This window comes from Copadichromis virginalis, linkage group LG7, assembly GCF_057382275.1.
Source record: "Copadichromis virginalis isolate Kocher_CV1m ecotype Utaka linkage group LG7, C_Virginalis_male_GT1.1, whole genome shotgun sequence".
Lineage (NCBI taxonomy): Eukaryota > Metazoa > Chordata > Actinopteri > Cichliformes > Cichlidae > Copadichromis > Copadichromis virginalis.
Window position 1 is genome coordinate 58,563,496 of NC_140624.1, and position 11,909 is coordinate 58,575,404.

Sequence of the window (11,909 nt, forward strand, 5' to 3'; positions counted from 1 at the left end):
TGTAATTCTGGTTTAATAGTTTATTTCACTAAATGTGATTATGCACTGAAAAAAAACATGTTGGTTTAGATAATTCAATAGTGGACACTGGTTGCACACAGATGTTTTGCTTTGGCACGAACTTAAACTATTGAGGTGAATTAACACAAGTTATTCATATTCAATAAACCTGTGCAATTTGTGTTGATAAAATATGATTGAAACATGTTTTGGTGAAGTAATTTGAGCTCCTGGATATTTTAATCCTTCACAATTTTCACACTTTATTCCAACACTATTCAGTAACTTTTACCCAAATACTATTTGGTCACTGAAATACTATATGTTATCTTGTCTGTGAAGGTTCTCAGTCATCCAGGTCATCGTAGTCAAAGGAGCTTGCAACTTCTTTAAGTTACGTCTTCAAGTAACTTAAAGAAGTCCAGATGCTTTTCTTTGCAAGCTTCTTTGACTACATGTTATCTTCAAATTACATGTTGGTATTACATTCCAAATATTTTCCAGTGAAGGCCTTATAACAGATTGTATTGTTCTCTTCCAAGATTGTTGCCAGCATCCCCTAGTAACCTTTCAAAACAAAAACGCTAATATCACTGCAGTGACAGTAGGTAAACCAGGGGTCTCAAACTCACGGCTCAGGGGCCACCTGCGGCCCACGTCACCCCTACTTGCCACCCTTACTGTTGACGTGAAGAAAGGAAATGCAATTTGGCCCTTGAAGTTAGTTTTTGTTACGGGGGATTTTGTGGAAATTGAAAATAAGTTGTTTAAAAAGCAAAACTGTTTTAAAATGAGGGCAATATGAGCAGAGAGTAAAAACATGTTGAGGGATTGGCTGTATTAGTTCAGTGAGAGAGTTATATGTAAAGAAAACAATTTTCACTAGCAGTCAAAAACTAATGTGTTCACTTATGTCTGCATTTTTATTTTGTTAAATATGGACAAAACTATTGTAGAAATGCTTCCACGTGTCTGGCCAGAAAGAGAGTATCTTTCCTTTTTATTTGTTAGTTCAATAAAAAGGTTTCAGTTAGTTAAGAGTGAGAAGTTTTTTGCATTCACATTTGCAGTTTTGTTATACAATATTTGAAACTTAAAACAAACAAACAAAACACTACATTTTCTGAAAGATTCGTGGGTGTTTTCTTGTTTGTTTGTTTTTGTACTACTTGAACACTAAAGTGGCCCTCCAATGACATGACAGTACCAGCAGTGGCCCACAGCTCATTTAAGATTGACACCCCTGCTTTAAGGTGTTATTATGTGGATATGTTGGTTTTATTTAGTTGCTGTCAACAAGTGGAAGGTAACCTAATGAAGCCTGTTATGTCTTTCTGTGGCTCAGAAGTTGGAAATTTCAATAACAGTGCGTTATCCAATTACTCAGATTGTCAGAGGAGTTCACATTTCCCTATATACTCGATTAAAATACCCCATCTTCGATCCATCCCATACAGGTCACCCTGACAACACTGAGCAGTCCCTTCAGTGACAGGCTGCTGCTCCTGCCAGACTGTACACTGCACAACAGCAGTGAATGTACACCACATATGAACACACTGGGGTCTTTACATATATCAGTGTGCAATACTAAATACCTGCTACTATTAACACCCAAACACTGCACTATGTTTCATTCTTCTTCTACTAGTAATCTGTATAATTACATCATATATGTGTATATATGTATGTCTGTATATGTATGTGTGTGTATTTGTGTGTGTGTGTGTGTACGTGTGTGTGTGTATGTGTAGATAGATAGATAGATAGAGTGATTTACATATATAAGTACATATCTATTCATTGTACCTGCATAGTCTATATTTCTTCTATTTTTGCAAAGCATTATTGCTGTTAGGTATGCTGCATGTGTTCATTTGTTCCTGCCTTGTGTACTCTGCTGCAGTAACAATTTGAATTTCCCAACTTATCTGAACTGTATCTAAACCCAGCTGATATCTGGCTACATTTTCTGCTGAGCATCCAAATCACACTGGACTGAAGTTTACACTGTATAATGCCTGATTTCTTGTAAATATTTAACGAAATCTATCTGACCCCAGTAGGCACTCCCACACTCCGCGACCCGCCAGGGAAAGGGGGCCCAGGCCCATCCAGACCGGGGCCCAGTGCAGCAGCGCCTCCCGGCCCCACAGAGCCCGGGACAGTCCACCCAACCCCACCACAGAGAAAACTGCACCCACCCCACCAGCCACTCATCTTCCAGACTACATAAGACAATAAACGCCCAGGCTGAGATCTTCCTCCACCTCTCCTGTATCTCCCCCTCCTGCAGAGAGAGTTCCTGAAGAGAGGAAAGCTCCTGCAAGATGTGACTATCTCCCCCACCAGTTGAAGAGCCCCCCAGGTGGCTCGACGCACCGGCGGCACCCTGCTCCAGGGCTGGGCCCCCATGCACCCACCCGCCCACAACCCCGGCAACACACCAACCAGGACCCAAGCCCCCGAGGCCCGGCCCGGGCCCCAGCCCAGAGACGGAGCGCCCCCAGAACCTCACGCCCATCCCGGACCCACCCAGGGGCAGCAAAGGCCACTCTTAATACAGACAGAAGTCAGGTAGTCAAAAATCTCTTATTCTGCTTTTTGTATTCTGAACTTCTTGAGTGGACAGCCAACAATCCTACAAATAGACTAGAGGATGTGCCTGAAATGTTTGTTAAAACAAATAACTGGACCTTAGTTGTTAAGCTCAATGTTCTGACTGTCACATGGAGTCTTTCAGGTTGTTTTACGTTTACTATCACAAATGAATGTTTTTTCCCCTAATGAATATACATTTTAGGTCTAAAGTGTCTAAAATCTGCAGTTTTGGAATTTTTCATGTGGATAACAAAATTAAAAAACAAAGAAAAAAAAACACTCCAAAAAAACAAGTGATACATGTGATGAAGGACTGACATAATTTGATTCATAAGACTTTATTTGATATTCACATACTGTAAGCAGAAAACAGCTTTAACAAAGCAAACTTGATGGAAAGGACTAACACCAAGCTTATCCATCGTTAAAACTGAAAAATCAAACCAAAGTAATAAATTACAGATCTCCCTTAAATGTAAAGTGAACTTTCTAATAGGCTCTTCTGGCCTTTGTCTGCAGTCATAAAACATGGCACGCAAGGTACCCACAGCTGTTTTGTCCCCGTACAGTTCTTTAAGTTGAAGAAAGATCTTATCTGGCGTATCCCGCTCCACTTGCTCCAAAATAAGAATTTCACGTTGTGGTTCTCCTAATGCACTCAGCACAAAATCACACTGCTGTTCTATAGACCACTTTTGAGCATGGAGCATTGCACTAATCTGGCTCTCCCGGTCTTCGTAATTCGTGTTAAGCCACAAAATTCTGGTACACAGGGTGCACCAATAAAAAATGGTGACACCATATTAACGGTTTCAGATAGTTCATCAGCCATATTGATCAGTCTAAGGCAGGTGGTTTTGTATGCTGGTCAAAAATCCTGTCGACAAACGTCAAATGTTACGTATGGTTCACAATGACTCCCGTACAAGAACGTAGTAAGGTCTACTATTGACCAGTAAGAAACTACCACACTCACACTGCAATGGGGTCCACAAGATTTAGTTTTCTTCCTCCAAGTCAGACTACAGGCTGAGGACACAACTCCGGCCTGGAATCCAAGGCCCAAAGCCATGAACTTCTTCTTTTTGCATGTTGTTGTAAGTTAAAATCCTAATAAAACGTCTAATTATTTATTTACCTGCTGACTGCAAAACAGCCACCACACCTCCGGCTGTCACTTCTCCTCCATTAGAAGCTGCAGCAGACGACATCATGCCTGCAGCGCAGGAGCCTGCAGCTATTCCAGCTGAATTGAAACCTGCAACTCCCAGAAGAGCAGGAGCAGTGACTACAGCACCTACTGCAGGAAGACAAGACATGTATCAGACATGGATTGGGCTTTGATTCAAATTAGCTTACTTGCTCCTGCAGCAGTACACACAGCTGTCACTATAACACAACATAAGAACACACATTAACATCTAACTGGGCCATAGCTCAGCACACAGCTGATCAAGGATTTAGATCAAGTAACTGAGCTACAGAGAAGACGGGGAGGCTCTACGCTACGATGGAGTATTAGAGCCACAAGAAAAAAGTTGTTGATATGGACATTACTGTTCCACAACAAACTGCTATAATTACTGTTTCTGCTACAAAATTCCTTATTTAGATGAGTTAGTGACACAAATTGATCAGCCATTGTGTGATACAACATTCAACCTCTTTATTGCACGAGGATGTAACCATCGATAACCTTGCATCTGTCCATTAGATCGTGGCTCAAGACTTGGCAGTTTGTCTTGTAATTGGAAGGTTGCCGGTTCAAGCCACGGCTCGGACAGTCTTGGTCGTTGTGTCCTTGGGCAAGACACTTCACCTACCGCCTACTAGTGGAGGCCAGAGGGCCCGATGGCGTGATATGGCAGCCTCGCTTCTGTCGGCCTGCCTCAGGGCAGCTGTGGCTACAACTGTAAAAAAAAGTGCTATATAAATGCAATCCATTATTACTAGCCCTTTTTTTGGTACAACCTAATACTTATCACCACACTGTGTTTATGAGCTAAAACTCCTGTGAAAAGCATTTTAAAGTTGTGTTCTGGTTATTTTAGCTCATGTTTCCTTCTTGCTAAAACCAATTCTGAAGTACGATTTCACCAACTCAGATGATATACAGTAGCAACCATGGCAGCTTGCCTTGAGACAGCTGTAATCTCCACATTTTGACTTTATTCTCAAAATGATCGATAATACCTTTCTTAACTTTGCCCTCATACTACATCGTATTATCCTCACTGCAGCACAGTTACATGTAATTGTTTCAGGAAGAAACACTTGGTTACTGATCATCAGGATGCTTCACAATGAATACATGTATTGATATGTATTTACCTATGAGTTTTAGAGATAAAATAAAAATACATAAATAAGCAAATAGGTTTGTTAAATGCCCGGCTGTGATGGCTAAGGCTGTCACTGAAACACAAGAAAGAAAACTAAAGATCTCACCACAGCTGAGTCTGGAAATATTAAGACATTTTCTGTAATGCTAGAATCATCAACTCATATAATGTAGAGATGATCTGAAAAAGGCAGCTGTACTCACATAGACCCATTGTTCCACTCAGGATGAGAAACCTAAGATTGGACTGTGTCTTAAACAGAAGTGAGCATCAGCTGTTATTTCCTGGATAATGAAACTGAATGGGCGTCACTGGGTCTGTGAAGTAAATAAACTTCCTTTAGTCGTCATAGAACAAGTGATTGTGAGGCTGGATCTCAGGAGGTTTGACATATTTATTTATTTTATGTTTTTTATTATGTATTTCACACACATGTGTTATTTCAAGGATTGTTCTTTCTATTTTAATCCTTATGTTAAATCAACTGCTTAAAATAAACACAAACAAAAAGGAGGTTATGATACGGAGCGTGTTTGAATGTTATTTGGGTCACTGAAAATGTGTCTGCATTATGTGTGCCCTTTCTTTGGGGTGTGGTATGTAACATAAGAAAGACCGCAGGTACCAATTAGTGTAGAATTTCCTCACATACTTGAGTCATACCTTGATTCTGGTTTAATCTTGTTAAGAAAAATAGTGAGAAACAGAAATGGAAATAAAATGGGTGAGTATAAAAGGCTTATCACAGCAGACACAAGAGCAGAAGGTGAGAGGAGTTATAAAAACAACCAACGTTTGAGAAGCCCTGGACAGGAGATCCTATGAAATGGCAGCACTGGAGATCATGACAAGACACACGTTCAGGAAAGTTTATTACACTGCATTTAATCCCAGTCATTTTCAGAGAGAGATTAAAGGTTGAAGACTGATTTATAACAAGTCCCCACACAAACATAGATAAAGCACTAAAAGTGCCTCACTGACGAGCAAGAAGTGCAATAAATAACTGAGAAGTGATACATGCTGTATGGGCGTCGCACATATGACGAGTTAGGAGTGAGAACGTGTTGATCTGCAGGGAAGCAGGAGACTGCTGTTATAGAGTGGATTGAGGATTTTTATTCTTTATTTCTATTTTTCAAGACTTTGTGAATTGTCTTTTTTTTAAATAACTTGGCTTACCCTTTTTGGTTTTGTTAATATTGGCAATAGTGTGAAGTACTATTGTTGGGTTCGAATATATTTATTATATAGGTCATCCAGTTAAGGTAAATGTCATGTTTTGAATTGTTAGAATCTGATGAACATTATTTTATTTTATTTTTTGTTGTTTTGTTTTTCTGTTTTCCCCCTGAGAGATTACCACCTTAACGTGGTCAGGCGATGTGATGGCTGCAGTTACAGCCACACAGTGGTAATATCAGTGTAGAGGCTTACACACAACACTGCATCCACATTGGGCTTTCTTTAAATATAAGGTTTAATTTACAGGATAATAAATAACTGGTTTTGGTCTCAGTTAGGTTTTTGTGTGCTTTACCCCTTTTTGTGATTTTTGTGGGCTGATCAGCCACTATTTAAGTTTCCCCCGTTGTCTTCTTTAGTGAGGTCAGTTTGTTTGAGGTATCAGTATTGGTTGTTGCTAACTTTGAGTAGAGTTCTGTTATTTTGACCTCTTTTATGGGCACATATGATTTTTTTTTTTTGTATAATTTAACCAACTATGTTGTTGGGTTAAATAAATAAAAAAATGGGGGGGGGGGGCTGTACTGCAGTGGCCCTGAGAGGCCAAATGCAAACCATCAAAAAGGAAAGTTATGAGTTTAATGTTAAAATACGAGAGCGTTTCTCTCGTATCTGTCCTGATACTTCTATTTCATCTGCTATCAACAATAACCATACACTATTATTGCAATCTATACTACAGCTCAAAAGTCTGTAGAGAATTAGAAATGTCTTATTTTCTGACAACAGTAAAAATCGTTTAGAAGTTTTACTAAATTAATCAGAAGCGTAAAGAAATATAAATAATTAACGGTAACATTTATCATAAATCACAAATGAGATTTAGTGGAATATCTACTTAGTGTTGTTGAGACTCTCCAATTCTTTTTGTCTCGGTAGAGATCACGCAGAGATGTTTCCAAATTTCACACAATCCTTTTATTACCCATTTTCCTTACAGATGCATCTGGAGATCAGCACACTGCATCCTGTGCAGTCCTACTCTAAAGGCTGATCTGAAGAGTTTCACACAACAGCTACAGTTATAGTCTCTGGTCTCCAATTTCTACAGTAAATCCCCCACAATGGAAAAACACTGGTAAAGTGGCCTGGGGTGCTGACACCCTGACCCCCATCTCCTTTTAAGGTAATGTACATTGGCAATTGTCTGCCCCTCACCCTCAGTAAATCTTGCTACTGTCCTGTGTTTGGGGTTAATTGCCCCACTTCCCTGCACCCCAGTTCTTTGTTCCCATCCCAGGACTATTTTCTATTTTCTAATCTTAAATCCTATAAACAACAAAATCATACTACGACACACACTAATAAACTACATTCACTATGACCTCAATACCTATTACACAGTCCATTATTTCTACAGTGTACTGTTATGAAAACAACAGAATGATGATGAGACACTGTGGTAAAGTCTTACAGGTATATTTGCAGATAGTTATCAATACAGGATAAACACTGTGGGCTCCAGGAGACGGGGCAGAGGTAGGGAAGGTTGTCTGGAGGCACACTCAGACACTGTCACAGAAGGTCATGGAGATCCGTAACACTGAAACGTCTGCACAGAAACAAAGAGTGAGCAACCCATCTTGCCTCAATGATTACCGCCCAGTAGCACTCACCCCCATCATCACTAAGTGCTTAGAGCGACTGGTCCTAGCACACTTCAAATCCTGTCTCCCCCCCACCCTGGACCCCCACCAATTCGCATACCGCCGGAACAGGAGCACAGAGGATGCAGTCTCCATCGCAATGCACTCTGTCCTCTCACACCTGGACAACAACAACACCTACGCCAGAATGCTGTTTATAGACTTCAGTTCAGCATTCAATACAATCCACCCCTCACAACTCATCAGGAAACTGACAGACCTGGGTATCAGTTCCCTCATCTGCAAATGGTTACTGGACTTCCTGACCAACCGCCCCCAACATGTCCGGCTGGATAACCGCTGCTCATCTACCATCACAATGAACACCGGTGTACCACAAGGCTGTGTGATGAGCCCTTTCCTCTACTCCCTCTTCACCCACGACTGCAGACCTGCTGATGGTTCCAACACCATCATTAAGTTTGCAGATGACACCACGGTGATTGGCCTCATCAGTGACAACGATGAGGCCGCCTACAGGGAGGAGGTGGATCGTCTGGCTGAGTGGTGCGACAGAAACAACCTGCTGCTTAACACCGAGAAGACCAAGGAGCTCATCGTGGACTACAGGAGGAATGCTGACCCACATCCACCCATCCACATTAAGGGGACGGCTGTGGAGCGTGTGAGCAGCTTCAAGTTCCTGGGAGTCCACATCTCCGAGGATCTCACCTGGACGACCAACTGCTCCAAGCTGGTCAAGAAGGCTCACCAGCGCCTCTTCTTCTTGAGGACTCTGAGGAAGAACCACCTGTCCTCAGACATCCTGGTGAACTTCTATCGCTGCACCATCGAGAGCATCCTGACCAACTGTATAACAGTCTGGTACGGGAACTGCTCTGCCTCGGACCGGAAGGCGTTGCAGAGGGTCGTGAAAACTGCCCAGCGCATCGCCGGAGCACCACTTCCTGCCATAAAAGACATCTACAGGAAGCGGTGTCTGAAAAGGGCTGGGAAAATCATCAAAGACCCCAGTCACCCATCACATGGACTCTTCACCCTCCTGCCCTCTGGGAGGCGCCACAGGAGCCTCCGGACTAAGACCACCAGGTACCGGAACAGCTTCTTCCCCACAGCTGTCAGACTCCTGAACTCTGCCTCCTGACATCTGACCCACGTTAAACTCATGGACTGAACATACACACACCCACAATGGACAACTGTACCCTCAAACACAATAATAACATGGACTGAACCACCACTCACAACCACTAGCACTTTATACAGCCTCTGTAGAAACTATCTACACCCTCACTTATCTTAACTGCACTACTGTATAGCTCTGTGTAAATAATCATTCTGTACATTCGATAATTTTTAATCCTACAACTGTTTACAACTTGCATAGTTCCCATTTCTGTATAGCTGTATATCCCAGATTCTGTAAAGTTATTTATTTCATATTCTGTATAGTTTTTCATATTTATATCCTGTTCATATCCTGTACATAGCTTGTACTCACTACAGCCTGTACATACTTATAGTTATAGAATATTCACAACCTACTTCATACCGTGTACATTATAACATACCATAATAGACCCATTTCTGTAATATACTCACATATCTATATTATTGCTAATATATATTGTAATATATCTATATCACTAAAGCACTTCTGGATGGATGCAAACTGCATTTCGTTGCCCTGTACCTGTGCATGTGCAATGACAATAAAGTTGAATTCTATTCTATTCTATTCTATTCTATTCTATTCTATTCTATTCTATTCAATTCAAAGGCAAGAACTGATGGAAAATGTGACATGACTGTGGCATAATACGTTACCTTGGTACTGCAATGATCTGGTTGTTTAGAAGCCAGCATGAAGACCTCGCGAGGAACAGGCGAGTAATCAGCTGATTGTTCACAAGTGACTGAGGGACGGGAAGATGGAGGAGCATCCCCTAAAAAAGACAAGCACACGGACAACAACACAGGCATACACCGAAAGAGGAGAGAGAAAGAAGCAGGCCAGCAAAAGAGAGCAAGGGAACCATGACATCTACTGAGGCCCATTTTTATTTGGTACATCGTATCACCAGATGTCAGTTTGTGATGTTAGATCCCAACTTGTCAGTGAAGAAATCTTTTTCCAAAGATATCAGCACAAACCAAAATCATTGTGTGGATTAAAAAGAGCAAATTGTTGAAGTTTGTGATGGATCACTCCATTTTCTGTTTGCACTTGTCAGATGTGTTGCAGGTATATAACCATGTGATCAGTCCATACAGCAGTGATCGTTACTACAAATGGGCCCATGTATAAGTGTGTAGATATTTCCTAATACATCATGGGTGATTTAACATAAATGATTCATTAAACACACATCTGTGAAAACATTTCTGATAAACTTTGCCTAATTTTATGTTATAGCAAATATAATTTAAAAATTAAAACAAGAATGTTTGAATCTGACCACAAACTTTTGAGCAGTAGTGTGTGTTGTATGCATGTGTCTGTCTGTATCTGATCAGGATTTTGTCATCAGTTTCAACAAAACGCTCATTTTTTAGCTGTTTCTATCATCAAAATTGAGTTGGAGTGTTTTAACTCTGATGGCAATCTCTCCCTAACAAGTCCACTTTATTGCGTGCTCATTTTCTCCTATTAGTGGCTCATACGTATATAATTAGGAAACATGCATTAAGTCAGCGGTCCTCAACCTTTTTCGCGCCACGGACCGGTTTATGCCCGACAATATTTTCACAGACCGGCCTTTAAGGTGTCGCGGATAAATACAACAAAATAAAACTAGTACCGGTACCGAAAAAAAGAAGATTTATTCATAACACACTTGAAAAGACCCAGGGACACCGAGTTAACAATAAAAACGATAACAAAATAACCCTGAAAACCGATAAAAACCCTGAAAACCATACATTTCACAACTGAGCCTCAACTCTCGCGGCCCGGTACCAAACGACTCACGGACCGGCAGCGGTCCGAGGCCCGGGGGTTGGGGACCGCTGCATTAAGTGCACTAATTTCTCACACTTATCAGTGGCTCATGGTTGCTTAAGGCCTATGTCTGTACTTGACCACAGAGGCAGAGCATCATTCAACCTGCCAGCTGCCTATCTTGGGAGCTTTTCAAGGATGACAGACTCCACTTTCTCTGCAGCAAGACAGCTCATAACTTTTTTACAGTGTCTCCCTGTCCTCAGACTTCTATATATTCTTCTGTAATACATAACTATACACTATCATTGCAATCTACACTACAGCTCAAACGTTTGAAGTCAATTTTCACCTGGTTTATAACCATGTGATCTGTCCACACAGGAGTGATGGTTACTAAAAATGGGCCCATGTATAAGTGTGTAGACATTTCCTAATGCATCATGGGTGATTTAACATAAATGATTCATTAAACACACATCTGTGAAAACATTTCTGATAAACTTTGCCTAATTTTATGTTATAGCAAATATAATTTTAAAATTAAGACAAGAATGTTTGAATCTGACCACAAACTTTTGAGCAGTAGTGTGTGTTGTATGCATGTGTCTGTCTGTATCTGATCAGGATTTTGTCATCAGTTTCAACAAGACGCTCATTTTTTAGCTGTTTCTATCATCAAAATTGAGTTGGAGTGTTTTAACTCTGATGGCAATCTCTCCCTAACAAGTCCACTTTATTGCGTGCTCATTTTCTCCTATTAGTTGCTCATACGTATATAATTAGGAAACATGCATTAAGTCAGTGGTCCTCAACCTTTTTTGCGCCACGGACCGGTTTATGCCCAACAATATTTTCACGGACCGGCCTTTAAGGTGTCGCGGATAAATACAACAAAATAAAACTAGTACCGGTACCGGAAAAAAAGAAGATTTATTTATGACACACTTGAAAAGACCCAGGGACACCGAGTTAACGATAAAAACGATAACAAAATAACGCTGAAAACCGATAAAAACCCTGAAAACCATACATTTCACAACTGAGCCTCAACTCTCGCGGACCGGCACCTTTCCGAGGCCCGGGGGTTGGGGACCGCTGCATTAAGTGCACTAATTTCTCACACTTATCAGTGGCTCATGGTTGCTTAAGGCCTATGTCTGTACTTGACCA

The 11,909-nt window shown here is 41.0% G+C and overlaps 1 long non-coding RNA gene across 3 annotated transcripts; it reads right to left on the reverse strand.

The window, feature by feature from the left end:
• Positions 1–2,928: 2,928 nt before the first annotated feature.
• On the reverse strand, positions 2,929–10,738 carry LOC146706327 (uncharacterized). Of its 3 annotated transcripts, none has more exons than XR_014921506.1 (5): positions 9,623–10,738; positions 7,603–7,740; positions 3,961–5,016; positions 3,740–3,901; positions 2,929–3,649 (listed from the first exon to the last, which is right to left on the reverse strand). It is a non-coding gene; the product is annotated as an uncharacterized LOC146706327 (long non-coding RNA). The 3 variants fall into 3 exon arrangements; XR_014921505.1 differs by having other exon boundaries at positions 2,929–3,478; positions 3,578–3,901; XR_014921504.1 differs by having other exon boundaries at positions 2,929–3,901.
• Positions 10,739–11,909: the final 1,171 nt, after the last annotated feature.